We start from the raw sequence: 23,838 nt of genomic DNA on the forward strand, positions 1-23,838 counted from the left end.
CCAGGAAGTCTCATGCTTACTATAGCAACCAATGGTCTTGCTATTCACCAAGTTTCAGCCTTTTTGCTTCCTCAGGAAGTAGATGGCAAAATCAGGCTCCTGATCTCTTTTTTAAAGAGGAGCTGCCATTTAAAAATAGAAATTAATAAATGAATATGTAAAAAGTAGTTTTAGGTTTGGCTGACACCCAATATTTCTGTATATTAAACTCAATCTTTAAAGCACAGAGTCATCTATTTTATTTCACAATACAGCAATCTAGAAAATGTACTAAAACTCTCCAGTTATTATAGTAACTGGATAAATGCTAACATATTTTGAGAAGCTTAGCTTCTCAAAAGAAGCTAAGTAAACAAAACTGCCAGTGGCATGAAACAAAGTATGAACCAAAAGCTAGAGTTGTGGGGCACCTGGCTGGCTCAGTTGGTTAAGTGTTCAATTCTTGGTTTGGCTCAGGTCATGATCTCATGGTTCGTGAGTTCAAGCCCCATGTCAGGCTCTGCAGTGGCAGTGAAGAGCCTGCCTAGGAATCTCAATATCTATCTATCTCTCTCTCTCTCTCTCTCTCTCTCTCTCTCTCTCTCTCTCTCTGCCCCTCCCCCACTAATGCTCACTCTCTCTCAAAATATATAAACTTAAAGAACAAATCTAGGGGCTCCTGGGTGGCTCAGTCGGTTAAATGTCTGACTTCGGCTCAGGTCATGATCTCACAGTTGAGTTCATGACTTTGAGCCCCGCATCAGGCTCTGTCTGTGCTGACAGCTTGGAGCCTGGAGCCTGCTTCAGATTCTGTGTCTTCCTCTCTCTCTGCCCCTCCCTCACTCACACTCTCTCTCAAAAATAAATGAACATTAAAAAAATTAAAAAATAGTAACGTAAAAGCACCAAAACCATAACAAAAGCATAAACACTCTAAAAAGAACATACGAAAACAGGACAACTAAATAGCACTTACAGAATAAAATAGCCATTGAAATCTAAAATTTTATAGACAAGTAAACCACTAGAGAAGACACAGCTGAAGAGAAAATTAATAAACCTGAAAATATATCTGAAGAATTTATGCAAAATGCTGCAGAGAGAAATAAACATACCCTGACCTAGAAAAATAACTGCAGAGCTAAAAGTTGTAAAGCTGATTATAAAATTTATATAGAAATGCAAAGAATGCAGAATAGCCAAAACAATGTTGATAAAAAGAAAGTTGGGAGAAATATCTGAGTTCAAAAAGCAAGACCACTTTATGCTTTCTCCCTATAATCCAAACCATCCCAACAAACTTCTTTTAGAAAACTGGGAATTATAAGAAAGCTTTGTCAACCTGATAGAAACTGTCTCTGGAAAACTTAAAGCTAATGCCACATTTAATGGTAAAATATTGAATGCTTCCTCCCTAAGCTCAGAAACAAGGCAAGAATACCTACTTTTATCACTTTTATTCAACATTATATTGGAGGGTCCTAGCCAATGCAACAAAGTAAGAAAAATAAATAAAAAGGTATCTATATTGGAAAAGAAGTAATAAAACTGTATTTATAGAGAACATGATCTTATAGATAGAAAACCTTAAGGAGTCTACAAGAGTTAGTAGAAACAGTAAGTTTATCAAGGTAGTGGAATATAAAGTCAACATAAAATAAACAGATGCAGGGGTGCCTGGGTGGCTCAGTAGGTTGAACGTCTGACTTCGGCTCAGGTCATGATCTCACGGTTTGTGGGTTTGAACACCACGCTGCGCTTTGTGCTGACAGCTTAGACAAATAAGCTGTCAAATTCTGTGTCTCCCTCTGTCTCTCTCTCTCTGTCTCTCTCTGCCCCTCCCCTGCTCCGCTCTGTCTCTCTCTCAAATATGGATAATAAAACCTTAAAAATTTTTTTTTATAAAAACCATATACATAATAATCAATTGATGAGGGAGCATCAATTGCCCTCAACAAGCTGAGGGCAAAATACAGGCTGGCACACACCCCCCACTCACCAGGTGGAATATGTGTGATGCTCCTCAGACACTCTTGGCTACCCAAGAACAAAGGAAAGGGGTTTAAGTGCTTGCCATGGTAATGTGGGAAACTAAGGCAAATTAAATTCCCTTACTGCCTACAGCCCATTGACAAGTCCTTGAAACCGGCAAAGTGACCTCCCTCTAGGAGCTCAGTTGTCTGGATGAGGACACTTTGCTAGGGGCAAAAGAGAACTTAAGCTTAACATTATCCCAACCTCGAGGATCCTGTAAGTCTACTTCCTTTATCTCAACTGCCCCAAGATATATGCTGGCAATCATACTGCAAGCTTATGCCCCAACATACATCTGAAGGGTCTCATGACTGAGGTTTTATTAAATGGTAATAAATGGCATTTCCCTAGCAACAGCTAGCCCCTCAAGGTCCTGGAAACCTTGCTTCCAAAATTCCTTAGAGACTTACTCTATCCCTGACCCCCTCCCAACCTGAGGGTATATAATGAGTTACCTGCCACAACCTCAGTGCAGCTCTTCCTGCCCATGGGTCCTGTCCCCATGCTTTAATAAAATCACCTTTTTGCACCAAAGACATCTTCAAGAATTCTTTCTTGGGTGTCAGCTCTAGACTCCACAAACCTCCCCCCTCATTTGAGATACAAAACTTCATCCTCAATTGTATCTTTATATATCAGCAGGAGCTGAAAATTTAAACTTCTTTTTTTTTTTTTTATTTTTTATTTTTTTAAATTTTTTTTTCAACGTTTTTTATTTATTTTTGGGACAGAGAGAGACAGAGCATGAACGGGGGAGGGGCAGAGAGAGAGGGAGACACAGAACCGGAAGCAGGCTCCAGGCTCCGAGCCATCAGCCCAGAGCCCGACGCGGGGCTCGAACTCACGGACCGCGAGATCGTGACCTGGCTGAAGTCGGACGCTTAACCGACTGCGCCACCCAGGCGCCCCAGAAAATTTAAACTTCTTAAAGTACCATTTACAATAGGATTTTTAAAACACAAATTATTTAGGGGTAAATATTAACAAAAGATGTGCAAGACCTATACTCTGAAAACTACGAAACACTGCTGAACTTACAGAAGACTTAAATAAGTGGAGAGATATAATCTGTTCGTGGACCAAAAGACTTGATGCTGTTAAAATGTCAATTCATCCCAAACGAAACTACAGATTCAATGGAATCCCAATCAAATTCTCAGGTTTCTTCATAGAAACTGACAAGCTGATTCTAAAATTTACATGAAAATCTAAAGATCTTAAAATAGACAAACCAATTTTGACAAAGAAAAAAAAAGTCAGGAGACTACCTGGCAGGGAATAAGACACTATGCTATGGGTATGCAAACAGACATAGAAATCAAGAGAATAGGCTAGAGAGTTCAGAAATAGAATAACAAATATATGACCAGCTGATTTTCTACAAAGATGACAAGATAATTCAATGGGGCAGAACAATCTTTTCCACAAATAGGGCCAGAATAATTGGATACACAGACAGGGAAAAATGAACTTTTGCACTCGATTCTCATGCCATACACAAACATTAACTTGAAAGGATATTAGATCCAGACCTAAATGTAACAGCTAAAGCATAAGAACATGTAAGAGAAAACTTCACAATCTTGAGACAGTGTATTAATTTTATATTACTAAGTAACAAATTACCACAAAATTAGGGGTCAGAAGTCCAACTACAGCATGGCTGGAACTTCTGCTAAGGATCTCACAAAGATAAACTCAAGGTATCTACCAGGCTGTTCTCATCTAATGCTCCTCTTTGAAGTTCACACAGTCGTGGCAGAATTCAGCTCCATGCAGTTGTAGGACTAAGATCCTTCTTTCTTTGCTACTTCTCACCCAGGAGCCATTCTCAGCTGCTAGAGGCCATCTGCAATCTTTGCCATAGAGACCTCTCTCCATCTTAAAAGCCAGCAGTGAAAAATCTCCCTCTTATTGAATACTCATGTTTCAAGTCTTTTGACTTCTTTCGAGACCCAGATTTTAAAGGTTCATGTGATTGGACAGGCCTATCTGTATAACCTCCCTTTAGCTGACTCAAAGTCAACTGATTAATACCTTAATTACATCTTTAATATCCCTTTTGCCACGTAATGTAACATAATCACTGGAGTAAAATCCCATCTTATTCACTGATCTTGCCCACACCCACAGGAAGGAAATAATACAAGAGTGCAGGTTGCTAAGGTCCCTAAGGTCTTCTTAGAATTCTGCCTACTACAGATAGACTTCTTAGATTGGATACAAAAAAACACGAATCTTAAAAAAAAAAAAAAAAAAAAAGCAATAATTTGCACTTCATCAAAATTACAAATTTCTAACACTTTGGTAAACACCATTAAAAAACAAAAAACCAGGGGTGTCTGGCAGGCTCAGTAGGGGTAGCATCCAACTCTTGACCTTGAGGTCATGAGTTCAAGCCCCACACTGGGTGTAGAGATTACTTAAATAAATACTTAAATAATAAAATTATTTTTATTTTTTAAACATTTATTCATTTTTGAGAGTCAGAATGTGAGTGGGGGAGGGGGAGAGAGGGAGACACAGAATCTGAAGCAGGCTCCAGACTCTGAGCTGTCAGCACAGAGCCTGACCAGGGCTCGAACTCAGACTGCAAGATCATGACCTGAGCTGAAGTTGGATGCTTAACCAACTGAGCCATCTAGGCGCCCCATATAATAAAATTATTTTGTAAATAATAAAATTCTTTAAAAAGTATTAAAAAAAAAAAACCACCAAGCCACAGGCTAAGAGAGAACATCTGTAATACGTATATATAATTAGTGGCTATATCCAGAATATATAAAGAACGCTTATAACTCAAGCATAAGATATTACTTACTACCAAATAATCCAACAAACAATGGGCAAAGGATTTAAAATGACACTTCATAAAAGCAAATACACAATTGGCCAATAAGGACATAAACAGACACCCATCACAGGGAAACACCATTAGTCACTAGGAAAATGTAAACAGAACCATAATGAGACACCACCACAAACCCATAATGGCTAAAAAGTAAAAGGCTGACAATGCCAAATATTGGTGAGGAGGTGGAAGAAATGAAACTCCAACACAGTACTGATGAGAATATAAAGTGTAAAACTATATGGGACGCCTGGGAGGCTCAGTCGGTTAAGCCTCTGACTTCAGCTCAGGTCATGATCTCACAGTTCGTGGTTCAAGCTCCGCGTCAGGCTCTGTGTTGACAGCTCAGAGCCTGGAGCCTGCTTTGGATTCTTTGTCTCCCTCTCTCTCTGCCCCTCCCCCGCTCATGCTGTCTCTGTCTCTCAAGAATGAATAAACTTGAAAAATAAAATAAAGATTTGAACACATGTTTCCAGTAGCTTTTTTTAAAAGTTTGTTTTGAGAGCTAGCACACGAGTGAGGGAGGGGCAGAGGGAGAGGGTGAGAGAGAAAGAGAATCCCAAGCAGACTCTACATTGTCAGCTCAGAACTCGATGTGGGGCTCAAATTCACAAACCATGAGATCATGACCTAAGCCAAAGTCAAATGCTTAACCAACTGAGCTACCCAGGCGCACCCCTAGTAGCTTTATTCATGAGGCAATCAAACTAAAAAAACCTAAGTGCTTATTAACATATGGAAAATACAGTATATTCACATAATAGAATACCACTCAGAAAAAAGAAAAAAGGGAAATGACTACTAATATACCTAACAACATGAATGAATGTCAGAAACATTATGCTCACTCTTCCCCTAAGCAGCCTGAGGTGATTTCTGAAAATGGTTTGCTATTCCCTTGACCCAGAATACCCTGCAAAATGATGTAAATCAAGAGGTTCAAATCTTCACGTTCACTTTAAGAACACACATGATGGCTCAGGCCATCAAGGGTTACGCATCTGTGAAAAGCCAACAAGTATCTGAAGGATGTCACTTTGCAGAAGCAGTGTATCATTCCATTGCTACAATGGTATGTGCCCGGGCCAAACAGTGGGGCTGGATACAGGGTCGGTGGCAAAAAAAGAGTGCTGAATTTTTACTACACATGTTAAAAATGGTGACAGTAATGCTGAATTCAAGGGTTTCGATGTAGATTTTCTGGTCACAGAGTACATCCAGGTGAACAAAGTCCCCAAGATGTGGCATAGAATCACAGGGCTCATGGTTGGATTAACCCATACGTGACTGCTCCCTGCCACAGTAAGATGATCCTTACTGGAAAAGAGCAGGTTGTTCCTAAACCAGGAGAGGAGGTAACAAAGAAGAAAAAGATATCCCAGAAGAAACTAAAGAAACAAAAACTTCTGGCCCAGAAGTAAATTATGCATAAAATAAATGATTCTAGTTTTACAACACTCTAGAAAAGAAATCTAATCTATAGTGAGAGAACAGATCCCTAATTGCCTCGGGCCCAAGAAGGGTATGGAGAGGAATAACTGTGATGGGCACAAGGAAAATTGTGGATGTTAAAGAAATGTTAGGTATCTTCACCATGGTGACAGTCACTTAGGTAGATAAGTTTGGCAAAAACTCATTCAACTGTATAAGAAAAAAGGTATGTCTTATTGTAAGAAGATTGATTATACCTCAATAAAGTTGATTTTTAAAAAAAACTTTAGAGATCATTGAATAGAAACCAAAACCTTCTCTTTTTTTTAAATTTTTATTTATTTTGAGAGATGGCATGAGTGGGGGAGGAAGCAGACAGAGAGGGAGAGAGAGAATCTCAAGCAGGCTCTGCATTGCCAGCACAGAGCCCCATACAGGGCTCAAACTCACAAACTGAGAGATCATGACCTGAGCTGAAACCAAGAGTCAGATGCTCAACCGACTAAATCATCCAGGTGTCCCTCAACAAAGTTGATTTTATTTTTTAATGTTTATTCATTTTTGAAAGAGACAGAGAGAGAGCAGGGGAGGGGCAGCGGGAGAGGGAAACACAGAATCCAAAGCAGGCTCCAGGCTCTGAGCTGTCAGCACAGAGCCTGACACGGTGCTCGAACCCATGAACTGTGAAATCATGATCTGAACTGAAGTCAGATGCTTAACCAACTGAGCCACCCAGTTGCCCCAATTTTAAAAGATAATCTCATTAATGTTTGGTATACTGAAGACATGCCTGCAATACAATCTTGCCAAACAGTCATTCATAATAAACCCAACATACAATGCATAAGATGAGATAAAACAGAAGCTAACCACTATTTAAAACTCTACGTATTGGTGTTATATACCAATCTTAATAAAGAAGCAAAACACATCATCTCAAAGCAGGAAAAGCATTTAACAAAATCAGACACCTCCTCATCACAAAAACACTTACGATGCTCATAGTAGACAACAACACTGTGCACTATGCAATTTTTATGTTTGTGATCTCACAAATCCACAAATTTACCTACTTTTCCATAGATTCACCAAGCACTACAGGTGCTTACCTTAGTACTTTCTAGAGTGACCTCATGTACAGATCGGCAAATATCCTCTTCTTTTTCCTGGATATATCTTTTGTTGTTATCGTCGTTTTTTAAGTAGGCTCCACACCCAGCGCAGAGCCCAGTGCAGGGCTGGAAATCACAACCCTGAGATCAAGACCTGAGCTGAGACGCTCAGCTGAGTCAGACGCTCAACTGACTGAGCCACCCAAGTGCTCCTCACTGTTGATTCAGTAATACTAAAGTCCTAGCCAGCAGCACTATAATATATGATTGAACAAAGCTTGTCTAATGTGCGTGTGTATGCACACATGCACACACACACACACACACACACACACACACACACACAAAGATGGATGCATGTGTAAGGACACACATATGTTTGTGTATGTATATACACGCATATATTACCCAGTTCTGTCCACTGACAGGGCCTAGGGGCAGCAATTCCCCAGTAGAACAATCATACACCTACCATCCAGGCCTGGTTTCTAAATACATTCTCCAATAAAAGGAACCAGGACTCCTTGGTGAAATGACTGGGCTGGGGCAGGAAAAGTACAGGAAGAGACTGGAACATCTTGTGCCAGAAAGTCAGGAACGGAAGTAATCAAAGAATGATAGAATATGTCAAAAGGATACAAGAGCCAGGTTGAAACCAGGGGCATCCACTAGCCAAATATGAGACAAATTCAGCATCAAAGTAACATATTAATAGATAATAATTCACTGAATAAAACAGAAATGCATAAATACATATTAATATAAATTAATAAACAAACAGGGAGAAAAGGATTTTCCTTATGTCACTGGATGAATGTTACGGAAATGATAAAAGTAGAAAAATCATCATTTGGCAACTGCTGTAGCAATAATCCAGCCAAGAAATATCAATGAAGCTCAAACTAGTAGGGTAAAGTTTGAGAAGGGAGATAGGAAATGAGATATTTACATGGTCTCAAAGTGCTTCCTCCTCATAAAGTACGTACTGACTACAAAGGAAAAAATAGGTAAATTTACAGCAGAGAAAACCAGCAGACCCTATTTTAATCAAGTGATCACGATTAACATCATAAGAAACAAGGCACATGGAAACTGTGTACCTCTGACAGAACAGAGTAAAAATACAGCACCATTTATGGGGTATTCCTGACAAAATGCATATTCTGAATCTAACCATGATGAAACATCATGCCCAAACTGAGAAATACTCAAAATAATTAGCCTACACTCCTCAAAAATATCATGATAATCAAGTCAAAGGCAAGATAACAAAATGTAATATGTGTTTCTGAACTGGATCCTTTTGCTCTACAGGTTCTTATTGGGACAACTGGTAAAACTTGAATGGGATCTGGGGATTAGCTGGTACTACTGTATCACTGTTAAGCTCTGGATTTTAATGGATGTATTGTGGTTATATGGGAGAATGTCCCCATTTGTAGGAAACACACACTAAAGTATTCAAGGCTGATGGAGCATCAAGTGAGCAACTTACTCTCAAATAGCTCAGAGAGGGAAAAGGCTCTTTGTACTATTTCTGCAACTTATCTGTAAACTTAACATTATTTCAAAATAAAAAACAAAATGCACATTAACAACAAAGAAGCACACACCAATGTCTCAGGATTATGAAAACATAGTTCTTCAGTAAAATTTCTAGATAGAAAAGTACACTATTATCCTAACTTTTTATAAGCTTTTCTAATAATATATCTCATTTTCACAGCACTTCCAAATAGAAATTTCTGTGATGGAAATGTTCTACATACATGCTGCCCAATACAATAGCACATATGGCTGATGACTATCATATTGGAAATGCAGGTCTAGAGAATACCAACAAAAGCCATAAAAGGTTAAAGGGCTTTTTCATTAAAAAATTAGTTTTAATATTAATTAAATTTTAAGACAACTTACTTTACTTTTCCTAAACTTGCTGACAGACTGCCTGTATTTTTCAAAATTCCCTATCTTCTAATGTCTTTTTTTGTTTGTTTACTTATTTGTGTGTTTGTGTGTGTGTTTGTGTGTGTGTGTGTGTGTGTGAGAGAGAGAGAGAGAGAGAGAGAGAGAGAGAAAGAGAGAGAGAGAGAGAGAGAGAGAGAGAGAAAGAGAAAGAGAAAGAGAAAGAGAAAGAGAAAGAGAAAGAGAAAGAGAAAGAGAAAGAGAAAGAGAAAGAGAAAGAGAAAGAGAAAGAGAAAGAGAGGGGGGCCAGGCGGGAAGGGAGGGGCAGAGAGGGAGATGGAAGGTCCGAAGCAGGCTCTGCACTGACAGTAGAGAGCTGATGCGGGCTCGAATTCACAAATGATGAGATCATGACCTGAGCTGAAGGTGGATGCTTAACGGACTGAGCCACCCAGGCGGCCCGTCTTCTAATTTCTTAATCAAGTCTGAATATCTATCAGAAGTAATCACCTACCTATCTTTGGTTTAAGGGCAGTTTTTTTGGTTTGTCTTTAAACTGCCCTTCCTTTTAGTATACAACTCCTACTGATTCATACTCCTATCTTGTCAACTTTTTGAAGTAGATCTTTCTAAAATCTAGGGACATGTACATGTCCACCCAGTATTCCCAATTTTGGCTCTCACAAAGTTAGATCACAAAGTCACTTTCTCCCAAACTTGTAATTTACACTTTACTTTTACTTTCTCTCATACTCATCTTTCACTATGTATAGCTGGTACACTGTATGTTAACTGCTATTATACGTTCATTCCCTGCCATGCTCAGGGTAAGGTTCCTCCTGATCAGATCAGCTTATTTCAATTCCACATGAAATATAATCATCACTTAGCCAATCATTCTAGTATTTTAAACCAAGATCTAAAAGCCAAAATCTAGGGGCACATGGGCGGCTCAGTCAGTTGAGTGGTTGACCCTTGGTTTTGGCTCAGGTCATGATCTCATGGTTTGTGGGTTTGAGCTCCATATCAGGTTCTGTGCTGGCAGCATGGAGCCTGCTTGGGATTCTCCCTCTCTCTGTGCCTCTCCCCCGGCAGCTCTCTCTCTCAAATAAATATATATTTTTTAAATAATAAAAGCCAAAATCTAGTTTAATGACATCATCTACATAGACCACAGGAAAAGAAAACTGCATGCTTTAAGCGCATCAAATTCCACAACTCTTGATTTGAAAAGAAAATGCAAAGTAAAATTCTTCTCCTTGTGATTCACCTTGGTAACAGAATGCCTTGAGGGAATGCAATAGCAGTCACCCGCCTATGAGGAGGTTCCGTTATTGTTCTTGACTGACTTAATTCAGAACTTGGAAGAAGAAAAAAAACTGGCTTGTTTACAATAGGCCCATGAAGTTAATACCTATGCCAAACATCTTTAGAAACATTTAACAAATCTAGGAAAATCAAGAATTCTACCAAAGACAGGATTTTAAGAGTTGATTTAGAAGAATCCCTCCATCCCTCTTACTTCTATTAGTAACTATTTAGGGGCCCCTGGGTGGCTCAGTCCGTTAAGTGTCCGGCCCTCGGTTTCAGATCAGGTCATGATATCACAGATAAGTTCAAGCCCCAAGTCGGGCTCTGTGCTGATAGGGCAGAGCTTGCTTGGGATTCTCTCCCTCTTTCTGGGCCACTTCCCTGCTCTTACTCTGTCTCTTTCAAAATAAATAAACAAACATTAAAAAAAAACTATTTAAAACAAAAATAAAATTAAAAAGCAATTCAAAATCCCTAATATCAATATTATTTAGAAGATGCATAATAGAACAAATTTCCATCTTCATTTGAAAAATCAAACCCTAGATTTCCAAGTCAACATGGCATCAATGCAAGCAGTGCCCATTATGTTGGCCCAGTAACACACTCAAGAACATATAAAAGCTGGACTGGGGTGGGGAAATCTGATGGGGCCTAAGCTCCACATGCTGTCTTCTAAACCAGAGCAACACATATAGCAGAGTAGAGGCAGGAAAGAGAAAGAACACACCCCTTTTTTTTTTTAAATCTCCATGCAGGAAAACAAAATTTAGGGACCAGAAAACCAAGCAACAGTTGAAAAATTTTATGAGAAAACTTTTGGGCTATTTACAAAAATACTGATAAATGTAGTATCTGATTGCTGTAAAAATCTCAAACAATGGGGCACCTGGATGTCTCAGTTGGTAGAGTTCGGGGTCATGAGTTCAAGCCCCACATTGGGCATATAGCTTACTTACAAAAATAAAAATAAAAGGAAAATTTTTAAAAGAGCAGCTTAAAAAAAATTTTCAAACAGTACTAAAGTGTATGAAGTGCAAAGTGAAAGTCTCCCATGTTTTCTTTTGCCCTTCCCAGTTCAGTACCAGATCAACAGTTGATATAATCACTGACATAGATTTTATTTGGTGAACTTTTTACACTCTTTGCCTATTTTTCTAATAGTGTTTTGGTCTGTTTCTTATCTGCAGGGACTCCTTAATACTAGGTGACATCAATCTTTTCCTGACATAGGGTTACAAATATGCTTCCGCTGGGGTGCCTGGGTGGCTCAGTCGATTAAGCATCTGACTCTTGGTTTCTGCTCAGGTCATGATCTCAGGGTTTGTGAGTTCAAGCCCGTGCTGGGCTCTGTGCTGCCAACATGAAGCCTGCTTGGGATTCATTCTCTCTCCCTCTCTCTGCCTCTCCCTCGTTCATGCTTGCTCACTCTCTCTCTCTCAAAATAAATAAATAAACTTAAAAAAATACATTTCCCCAATCTGTAGTTTATCTTTTAGTTTTGTTTATATTATCTTTTTATGCAATCAAATTTTAGTCAATTTTTTCCTTCTTGATTTTGGCCTTGGTGTAATGCTGTATGCAGAGGAGTAGAACAAACCATCTGTTTTAGTGAGGCTTGCAAGCTAAGAATGATTTTATACTTTAAAAAAAAATTTTTTTTAATGTTTATTTATTTTTGAGAGACACAGAGAGACAGAGTGTGAATAGGGAAGGGCAGAGAGAGAGGGAGACACAGAATCCGAAGCAGGCTCCAGGCTCCGAGCTGTCAGCACACAGCCTGGCACAGGGCTCAAACCCACGCAGGGTGAGATCATGACCTGAGCCGGAGTCAGACGCCCAACCGACTGAGCCACCTAGGCGCCCCACTTTTTAATGGTTGAAAAAAATCAAAATAGTATTTCATGATGTGAAAATTATATTGAAATTCAAACTCTAGTATCCATAAACAACATCAAACATAACTGCATTCACTCATTGACATGTTGCCTATGGATGCCTTCAATACTACAGTGGCAAAATTGAATGGCTACCTGTGTATGTGGTGCTCACAGAGCTGTGCACTGCTGCTCAGTGCACCACAGAGTGGAAATCACACTGAGGAAATCAGCGAAGAAGCTATATAACTCAGCAGCATCTTGACTGCCACATGCGCATACTGACATACTGCACTGTGATAGCTTATTTCTTTGTGTTACCAGTGCATAGTCATCGTATCAAAACAAGAAGAGAAAGTAGATAATGTCATGCTTTTTTTTTTTTTTTGGATAATGTCATGCTTTTTTTGTTTTGATAATGTCATGCTTTTAAGCAAAGTGGATGGAGAGTGTGGATTACCTTGCTATTAAGTCACACGAGGAAGCACTGTGTTTATTATGCAATGACACTGCAGCTGTGCTAAAAAAAATTCAATATACACCAACATTAGCACACTAAGTAGTCACCCAATATTTCTAGTTCACAGGAAAAGCCATGATCTGAAAAATCCAAGGCTGATCTATTAGCCAAGAAAAGGAAGTAATTTATTAGTCAATGGTGAGTTGCTTAAGCCATGCTCAGTTCTAGGTGCTGAAGAAGTATATTCAGAGAAAATAAACTTAAGACTACTAGCTTTTCAAAAAGACCAGTTACTCCAAAAGTTGAGGATAAAGGGAGTTAAGATTAATCATTTTAAGAAGGCAAATGTGGGCCGCCTGGGTGGCTCAGCGGGGTAAGTGTCGGACTCTTGGTTTTCAGCTCAGGTCACGATCTCACAGTTTGTGAGTTCAAGCTCCACATCGGGCTCCACGCTGACAGTGTGGAGCTTGCTTGGGATTCTCTTTCCCTCTCTCTCTGCCCCTCTCTTGCTTGTGTGCTCTCTCTCTTTCTCTCTTAAAACAAATAAACTAAATTAACTACCCAACTAAATAAATAAATAAAGCAAATGAGGGGGACCTAAGTGGCTCAGTCTGTTAAGCATCCAACTCTTGATCTCAGCTCAAGTCATGATCTCACGCTTCACGAGACTGAGCCCTGTGTCAGGTTCCACACTGACAGTGTAGGGCCTGCTTGGGATTCTCTCTCTCCCTCTCTCTCTCTGCCCCTCCCCTGCTCGTGCACATGCTCTCTCTCTCTCAAAATAAATAAACTTAAAAAAAAAAAAAAGAAAAGGCAAATGAGTTCATGTAAAGTCCCTGTTTCTCAATGAGTGGACAGATGTTACCAATACTGCTCAGTTGTTTATTCAAGGAGTCAATGCCAAGTTTAAGCTGGATGAAGTTTAAGCTGGCTGGCTCAGTCTGTGGAGCATGAGTCTTGATCTCAGGGTTCTGAGTTCAAGACCCACTTTGGGTATAGAGATTATTACTAAAAAAAAGAAATCTTAAAAAAAATTAAGTGTTGGGGCGCCTGGGTGGCGCAGTCGGTTAAGCGTCCGACTTCAGCCAGGTCACGATCTCGCGGTCCGTGAGTTCGAGCCCCGCGTCAGGCTCTGGGCTGTTGGCTCGGAGCCTGGAGCCTGTTTCCGATTCTGTGTCTCCCTCTCTCTCTGCCCCTCCCCCGTTCATGCTCTGTCTCTCTCTGTCCCAAAAATAAATAAAAAACGTTGAAAAAAAAAAAATTAAAAAAAAAAAAATTAAGTGAATGAAAAATTGGCTTCCATGAATAGTCTGTTAAACAACTACAGGCCAGAAATTGAGAAATACTAATTCAGTACAATTTGAATAGCAATCTGCTAAAATGTGTTACAACTGATAATAGTAATGTGGAGTAGAAAAAAGCTTAGTTGGATAATTTGCAAAGTTTGTTAAGATGCAAGGCAGTTATTCAATATATTTTTCATCAGCAGGTACTCTGAAAAATATTTAAATTTATCATGTTTTATTGAGCCAACAGTGCTGATGGTGAACTTCACTCACTGTCATGGTCTTAATTATTGCCAGAAATAAAAGCTGAATAATCTGACTTGCCTGACCACAGAGCAGTTCAGGGACTTTGCTGTTGTAAAATTTGGTGATTTTTAATCTTTTTTTTTAAGTTTATATTTATTTATTTTGAGAGAGAGAGCAAACAGGGGAGGGGCAGAGAGAGAGGGAGACAGAATCCCAAGCAGGCTCAGACCCGTCAGCACAGAGTCTGATGCAGGGCTTGAACTCACCAGCTCAAGATCATGACCTGAACTGAAGTCAAGAGTCAGATGCTTAACTGACTGAGCCACCCAGGCGCCCCTGTGAATTTTAATCTTTTAAGCTCCGGGTTGAGAATGAAAATTTTCAGAACAATAGACCTCTTTCAGATTATCAAATAATGAATGGCTCTGAAACTTTGCTTTTGCTGCAGATTTACAATATTTAATAAAGTAACCCTGGGGGTGCCTGGGAGGCTCAGTCAGTTGGGTGTCTGATGCTTGATTTCTGCTCAGGTCATGATCTCACAGTTTCTGGGGCTCTGCACTAACAGTGTGGAGCCTACTTGGGATTCTGTTTCCCTCTCTCCCTGCCTCCCCTATTCACGCCTTCTCTGTCACTCTCAAAATAAATAAACTTTAAAAAAAGAATTAAATAAATAAATTCAATCTAACATTACCAGGGCAGAACAACACTTATATGTGAAAGTCAAACTACAATCAAGTCGTTGAGATAAAAATTAATATCTGAATCATAAGCAATGTCAAGTTGCTTTATACACTTCTCATGCTGTTAAATTTAAAATAAGAAGTGAGATCTACATTCCAAAACAATTTTTTTTTTTTAAGTTTTTTTTTTTTTCTTTTTTTCTTGAGAAGGGAAGGGAGGGTCAGAGACTGGGAGAGAAAGAGAATCCTAAGCAGGCTCTGTACTGCCAGCACAGAGCCCGACTCAGGGTCCAAAGCAACGAACTGTGAGATCAGGACCTCACAGTTGGATGCTTAATGAACTGAGTCACCCAGGCACCCCCCAAACAAATTTTCAGAGGACAGATTTTCTTAGCTCAAAACTACAGTTCCAAACAAAACAAAACAAAACAAAACAAAACAAAACAACTACAGCTCCAGAAGCAGTTTTAGGACTTCAATGAAAGTGCAAAGAAATTTCCATATTTCAAAGTCTACTTAACAGTGAAATTATGGAGCTTCCATCTAACCCTTAATTGGAAGTAATTAATCTGCTATTTAACGATATGCTAAAAGGCAAATATTAAAAGAATAATATAATTTTATAAATGCTTCTCAAGTGATTAATATGCTCAATTAAAATCATATATGCTTGTGGGCTGATACCGATATTTGGCTACACATCTATGTAAAGACATTTTCAAAGATGAAATATGTAAAATCTTATTACAGATCATCATTAACATTTGAAATTAAGAAACAGTAACTCTGAACTCCAATTAAGTGAATGTATCACCTTAAAAAAGAATTCCCTTTTTCTCATTAATATACCTATTGTTACAAAAAGTTGTACTCAATAATTATTATATTTTAATTTCATCAATAAGAAATTTGTGGGAATGTGTTTTTTAAAGTACCTTGAATAGCCTTGATTTTGCTTATTGGACCACAAAGCCTAAAATATTTACTCTTTGGCTCTTTACAGAAAATATTTGATGACCCCTGCTTTTGAGAAAGGTTTTCTTTAGCCTAAGCATATAAAAGCATCTCCTCTGTTTCCTGCAGGGACAGGTAAAAACTTTTACCCAACACAAATAGGGATTGGGGCTGGTTGGTTACACACAAAAAAACAGTAGATCAGGTAACAAAAAATATATATACATATGTAACTTAAATATTTGATTTTCACTTAAAACAAATATACATACATTCATTCATCTGCCAATACCCTGGTAGAAAGCCAAGGCCTCTGTGAGTATGGATAATTTATGTTTCATGTGTTCTTTCTTACATGTATCATATCGATAATATATACCCATGATTTTAAATTTCAATTTCTTTAAAATGGAACAAGGCGGGGCACCTGGGTGGCTCAGTTGGTTAAGCATCCAACTTCAGCTCAGGTCATGATCTCGCCATTTGTGAGTTCGAGCCCTGCATCAGGCTCTGTGCTGATGGCTCAGAGCCTGGAGCCTCTTCAGATTCTGTGTCTCCCTCTCTCTCTGCCCCTCCCCCGCTCAAGCTCTGTCTCTCTCAAAAAAATAAATAAACATTAAAAAAAATAATAAAATGGAACAAGAGGCACCTGGGTAGCTCACTCAGTTAAGCATCCAACTCTTGGTTTCAGCTCATGTGGTGATACCACAGTTCATGTGTTTGAACACTACATCGGACTCCTCACCAACACTGTGGAGCCTGCTTGGGATTCTCTCTCTCTCCCTCTCTCTTTGCCCCTCCCCTGCTCACAAGTACTCTCTCTCTCTCAAAATAAATACACTTTAAAATACAAAAATAAAAATAAAATAAAATAAAATAAAATAAAATAAAATGGAACAAGTATTCACACAACTGTGAGACAATTGAGCATAGAATCTTTAACAAGACTTTTATGATTTTTTTTTTCTAATCTTCTAAAATGTGCCCACAACCAATAAGATAGTAATTTGGGCAGGGTGGGGAGGGGGCTGGCTCAGTCAGAAGAGCATACAACTCTTTTTTTTTATTTGAGAGAGAGAGAGAGAGAGAGAGAAAGAGAATGCATGAGAGCAAGCATGAAAGGGTGAGGGGGCAGAGGGACAGAAGGAGGGGGTGGGGGGAGAAGGAGACAGAGAGAGAGAGAGAATCCCAAGCAGGATCCAAGCTCGGCACATGTGGCGCTCGGTCCCACATGTGGATTAGGGATTGTGACCTAAGCTGAAATCAAGAGTCAGACACTCAACTGACTTAACCTCCCAGGCGCCCTGGGCATGCAACTCTTGATCTTGGGGTCATGAGTTCAAGCCTCACGTTGGGTGTAGAGATTACTAAAGAGCAAATAAATAAACTTAAAAAGAAGATAGTAATTCGGGGGGAAAGGGACTTATCTAATCCTTTCAAGATCTTCAACTTAACTTTCTTAAAAACAACTACCTTTATACTCATATTTCATTATACTCACATTTATATAATATTTAATTAGGTTATAAAATTACAGTAAGTAAAACTGGCATAAGCAGGTTTGGAACATATTGACCCTTGAAAGTATAAAATTCAATTTGTGATTGTAAAAGGCAAGGTATACCAGAGTAGTTTATTACCAACCATGAGTGTTCAGTTTAAGAATCATTCCGTACAGGGGCACCTGGCCGACTTCAGCTCAGGTCATGATGTCACGGTTTGTGAGGTCAAGCCCTGCACTGGGCTCTGTGCTGACAGCTTAGAGCCTGGAGCCTGCTTCAGATTCTGCCTCATTCTCTCTCTGCCCCTCCCCCACTTGTGCTGTCTCTGTCTCTCAAAAATAAATGTAAAAAAAAATTTTTTTTAAAGAATCATTCAGTACATTCCAGAGAAAAGATGAAGAATGTGGTTAGTTCAGGGGCGCCTGGGTGGCGCAGTCGGTTAAGCGTCCGACTTCAGCCAGGTCACGATCTCACGGTCTGTGAGTTCGAGCCCCGCGTCAGGCTCTGGGCTGATGGCTCAGAGCCTGGAGCCTGCTTCCGATTCTGTGTCTCCCTCTCTCTCTGTCCCTCCCCCGTTCATGCTCTGTCTCTCTCTGTCCCAAAAATAAATAAACGTTGAAAAAAAAAAAATTTAAAAAAAAAAAAAAAGAATGTGGTTAGTTCAGTAATTCACCTAAGTATCCTCTATAATCTGGTGATTATTTGAGCACAGTCTAATTTAGTGGTCTTTACATATTTTTGTTCCCAAACAGCCCACTTTTGCAGGACCATTTACTGAATAGTCCATTCTTTTCTCCCCTTTTTTTTTTTTTTTTAGTTTACATCCAAATTAGTTGGCATATAGTGCAACAATGATTTCAGGAGTAGATTCCTTAGTGCCCCTTATCCATTTAGCCCATCCCCTCTCCCACAACCCCTCCATTAACCCTGTTTGTTCTCCAGATTTATGAGTCTCTTCTGTTTCGTCCCCCTCCCTGTTTTTATATTATTTTTGTTTCCCTTTCCTTATGTTCATCTGTTTTGTCTCTTAAAGTTCTCATATGAGTGAAGCCATATGACTTGTGTCTTTCTCTAATTTCACTTAGCATAACACCCTCCAGTTCCATCCATGTAGTTGCAAATGGCAAGATTTCATTCTTTTTGATTGCCAAGTAATACTCCATTGTATATATATATACCACATCTTCTTTATCCATTCATCCATCGATGGACATTTGGGCCTTTTCTCCCTGATTTTTAAATGCTACTTTTATTTTATTCTAAATTCCCACACATATTCTTGTCTGTTTCTGAAATTACTACTCTGCTCTACATGCTTGTCTATTCTAACACAAATGTCAAACTGTCTTAAATATTTTTTTAAAGATTTTATTAAAAAAATTTTTAATGCTTATTTATTTCCAAGTTTATTTATTTATTTTGAGAGAGAGGAAGAGAGAGAGAATCCTAAGCAGGCTCTGCATTGTCACTGGAGAGCCCAATGTGGGGCTCGAACTTGAGAACTGTGAGATCAGGACCTGAGCCAAAACCAAGAGTCAGACGCCTAACTGACTGAGCCACCCCTGGGGTCCCTATGTATTTATTTTTGAGAGAGAGAGAGAGAGACAGACAGACAGACAAACAGACACACACAAGCGGGGAAGGGGCAGAGAGAGAGAGAGAATGAATCCCAAGCAGGTTCTGCACTGTCAGTGCAGAATCCGACATGGGCTCCACCTCATGAACCATGAGATGACAACATGTGCCCAAATCAAGAGTCACATGCTTAACTGCCTGAGCCACCCAGGCGCCCCAAGATTTTATTTTTTAAGTAATCTCTACACCCAACATGGGGCTCAAACTTACAACCCCAAGAGCAAGAGTTGCATGCTCTACTGACTGAGCCAGCCAAGTACTCCCTGTCTTAAATACCTTTAACTCTGTGATATATTCTACTATCCACAGAGTCAAGTGTCACATACCTTCCCCATTTCTACAGCTCTCCGATTATTGTTCTTTTCAAAAATTTTCAAAATTTTCTCAACTACTGAATTTATTCTTCCAAATGAACCATACGATACAATCTGTCAAGCTTTCAAAAGGTTTACCCCAGGGGCGCCTGGGTGGCGCAGTCGGTTAAGCGTCCGACTTCAGCCAGGTCACGATCTCGCAGTCCGTGAGTTCGAGCCCCGCGTCAGGCTCTGGGCCGATGGCTCGGAGCCTGGAGCCTGCTTCCGATTCTGTGTCTCCCTCTCTCTCTGCCCCTCCCCCGTTCATGCTCTGTCTCTCTCTGTCCCAAAAAAAAAAAAAAAACGTTGAAAAAAAAAAAAAATTTTTCAAAAGGTTTACCCCAGGGGCACCTAGGTGGCTCGGTCAGTTGAGCATCTGACTCTTGATTTTGGCTTAGGTCATGATCTCACAGTTCGTGGGTTCAAGCCCCTCATTGGGCTCTGCGCTGACAGCACAGGGCCTGCTTGGGATTCTATCTCTCCCCCACCTCTCTCTCTCTGCCCCTCCCCTGATTGTGCACACTATTTCTTTCCCAAAATAATACATAAACTTTAAAAAAAATTAAAAAAAAAAAAAGGTTTATCCCACTGGGCTTACAAAACAATATGCATTAAATCTGCTGAATAATTTGGAGAGCACTGACATCTATACGGTATCTATAATATTTAAGTCTTTCACATTCAGGAACATAGCATAAATATTGAATTTGTATCTTTAAAAATCCTTCAGTAAGGCTTTATAGTTTCCTCATATTAGTCTTCATATTTCTTAAATTAATTTGTGCTCTCTCCTATCCCCATATCATTTTTTAAAATTTAAAATTCTATTAGTGTAGGACTTAACACAATGTATAAAGAATTAAGTTTTGTAATAGGTCATCTTCACTTCTTCACCCTTCTCCAACTACACCCCTCCAAAACAGGAAGCTCTCTAAGGAAGAGGATGTGTCTCATTCACCTTTGAAATTCCAGCACCTACGTATCATGTAGCAATCAAGCAATCAATGTTTGTCAAATCCACAAATATCTTGCTAAATTGTGTAAACCCAATACTAAATCTTTTAAAAGGGATCTGAAAACAGATGGTTTATCCATTTGCAGTAGGGATGAGATTCCTAAATCCTCCACCACCCTTGTTACCTAAAAAATAATACATATGTCAAAAATGCCTTCCTTCTTTTAAGTCTTTCACAAATGAATTCAGTACAAACCTTCTCTGAATTTATAATTCAGCCTTATTCCTTGTGTATAAATGGAATAGTCAAATCTGTTGAGTGCTCCCTATGAGTTAGGCATGTGACATAACTTAGCTCATTTTCTCCTTATGACAACACAACCCTATGAAGTGGAGGTTATTATCCCCCATTTCATGGATAAGAAAACTAAGGTACAGAGAGGTTAAGTAAATTGTCCTGTGTTACATAGCTAATAAATAGCAGAGATGGGATTTGAACCACAGCAGTCAGCTTCAGAATCCAAAAAATATTTTAAAGAGCCATTATTTCCTTTTGCATTTCATCAGTAGATTTTATTTTTCCAGTAAAACAGATGAAAACCTTCATTGTGTTAAAGTATAGCTATACAACTCTTAGTATTTTGAATTCATAAGGTTAAAAACAAAAAATAAAATCCTGAAATTAGGAATGTTTTAAAATATCCTAAAAAAGGACTATTAAAAAACATTAATAATTCTGTAATTTTAATCCTTCCAGTTAAACTAGACATAAAAATCTTCAGGTAAATCACTGCAGTTTTGTTTAAAAACCTGTTAATATTTAACTGAATCGCTTTAAGCTATTCAACAAAATTCCCAACCCCTTTGAGATGACCTGGAATCATTTGGCATCAACCTTCTCAAAATGCACTACTAAAGAATCTCATGCTTTTAAAAGAAAAGATCAGACCAGTGCTAGTAGCTGCCAAGAATGAGTTTACTGCCTAGTTTCCATGACTGCGTCAATCTGAGACAAGCATAAGAGAGGAGATGTATCCTTGGAAACCAGCTCTTTGCTTCCCTCAATTAAGAAAGGGAGTAGGAAAAAGAGAAAAAGCTTCAGAATAATTTAACTTGTGTTTAATGTGCCCATTGCACATGACAGTCATGGGCAAAAGTCCTGTCCCAATCAAACCTGTGAGAAAGTTATGTGATGCGTACTGGAAAACTCCAAAATGATTTTACTTGTGACTATCTTATGATGGTCATATGAAACTATCTTATGATCCATATACAATATTTGACTTCAGTCTCTGAAAGAAAAATCTCAGTATTTGATTTCAATCTCTGAAAGAAAAATCACAGAAGCTGTACCAATAAGAACTTCATGAATAATATCTGGTTGGGACAATATTTAGTACCCCTTCAATCTCCTTACTATACCACTGTATGCTACCACCTGAAATCTCTGCACACATCATGTAGTGCCCTTTGTTTTAGGCATTGCGAATTGTGAAATTTCAAAATGGAAGATTTTTCCAAATTCAGGAGCAGACTGCATATACTTATGAAAATACCTATACTTCTAAGTCCATTCACTTCAACTACATTTCCAAGGCAAGAACTTCCTATGAAGTGTAAATGAACTCTAATGAAATATAAATAAATGAAGTACAGCCTCCCAGGTTTTCTTAAACCAGGGCCCTCCTTCCTTGAAGCTATAAATATACTTCCTGTCATCAATAGCAATGGCTGGAGCAACCCCTGTTCAAAAGAACTAAAAATACATTATTGTACATATCCTCTTTTCTGCTACCCACCCACTATTCCAAGAGGAACTGACAGAGGGAAATGCAGAGCTGTGTAAAGTTCAGCTGAGAGCAGTACAGAGATGGTAATTTTCCAAAAAAAGAAAGAACAAAAAAGTTACCTTCAACTGAATGATGTCTAGGGAAGTATTAATCTACTACAGGGTCTGAGTAAATTTTAAAATTTTTGGAGAAGCTATTCCAGCTACTCATTATTTGGGGACTAGTCTTGTTTAATTAAACCATGTTAGGGGGACCTGGCTGGCTTAGTTGGTGGAGCCTGTGACTCTTGACCTCAAGGTTGTAGGTTCAAGCCCCATGTTGGGTGTAGAGCTTACTTAAAAAAAAAAAAAAATTAAAAATCATGTTAACAGAACTTCATGCATGAGAACAGTACGAAGTGAGAACTGTCTGTATATAAAAATGGCTCATGGGGGCGCCTGGGTGGCTCAGTCGGTTGAGCGTCCGACTTCGGCTCAGGTCATGATCTCACAGTCTGAGTTCGAGCCCCATATCGAGCTCTGTGCTGATGGCTCAGAGCCTGGAGCCTGCTTCTGATTCTGTGTCTCTCTCTCTCTCTCTGCCCCTTCCCTGCTCATGCTCTGTCTCTCTCTGTCTCAAAAATAAATAAAAACATTAAGAAAAAATAAAAAATAAAAAAAAATAAAATAAAATAAAAATAAAAATGGCTCATGGAACTAGATGGGGTGCTCAGCCAGCACTTTCAGTGAGGCTGGAGCCAATGAGATGGTCCTCATAGTCAGGAGATTATTACCTAAGGAGGATGGAGCAAAAAGGACAGAGAGCCAGATTCTCAATGACAGAAAAAGAGGAATAAATTCAAAAAGGGGAAAGACTAGGGAAAAAATGCTGTGGTGTTAGAACGAAATCAGTGAGGGTATAACAGTGAAATCATGGCTTTCAACATTCTTGGGCAGATATGGATGCTCATATATGTTTATATGCATATGTATGTATATGTAAAAAATATTACAAACCCTCCAACAACAATTACAACATCTGTGTTTCACTTCCTGCCTAACAAGGAACATTCCAACAGCTTCCCACACTATAGCAATAAAGGCTCTCACCCATGCTTTCTTCTTGCTCCTTCTGCCTCCTGCGTCCCCCATGTGGCCCTGCATAGCAAGGTGTACTGCCTCCTGCTTCTGGAGAACTATGAGTAAACTTCCTTCAACGGCACTGACCTCTTCATGGCATCATTCAGTCATACTTATGAATTAAATCCTGGGTACATTTAAAAACAATGTCCTACCTCTGACCTCTAATAGAGCCTAAGAGCAGTGACACCCCAGTAACAAGGAACACATCTGGTGTCTGGATCTTGTTTTATAAATACATCCTCTAACAAAAGAAACCAGAGTTCCTTCATGACATGGGTGCTCCTAGCATTGGGACAGTGAAAGTACAAGATGAGCATAAAAACCTTGTGCCAAAAAGTAAGAGATCAAAGGAT

The 23,838-nt window shown here is 39.1% G+C and overlaps 1 protein-coding gene across 3 annotated transcripts in view; it reads right to left on the minus strand.

Moving 5' to 3' along the window:
- PTPRA (protein tyrosine phosphatase receptor type A) overlaps positions 1 to 23,838 on the minus strand; it is a 164,016-nt gene that overhangs the window by 117,786 nt on the left and 22,392 nt on the right. The window lies entirely within an intron of this gene.

Source organism: Neofelis nebulosa, chromosome 9 (genome assembly GCF_028018385.1).
Source record: "Neofelis nebulosa isolate mNeoNeb1 chromosome 9, mNeoNeb1.pri, whole genome shotgun sequence".
In the NCBI taxonomy this organism is placed as follows: Eukaryota; Metazoa; Chordata; class Mammalia; order Carnivora; family Felidae; genus Neofelis; species Neofelis nebulosa.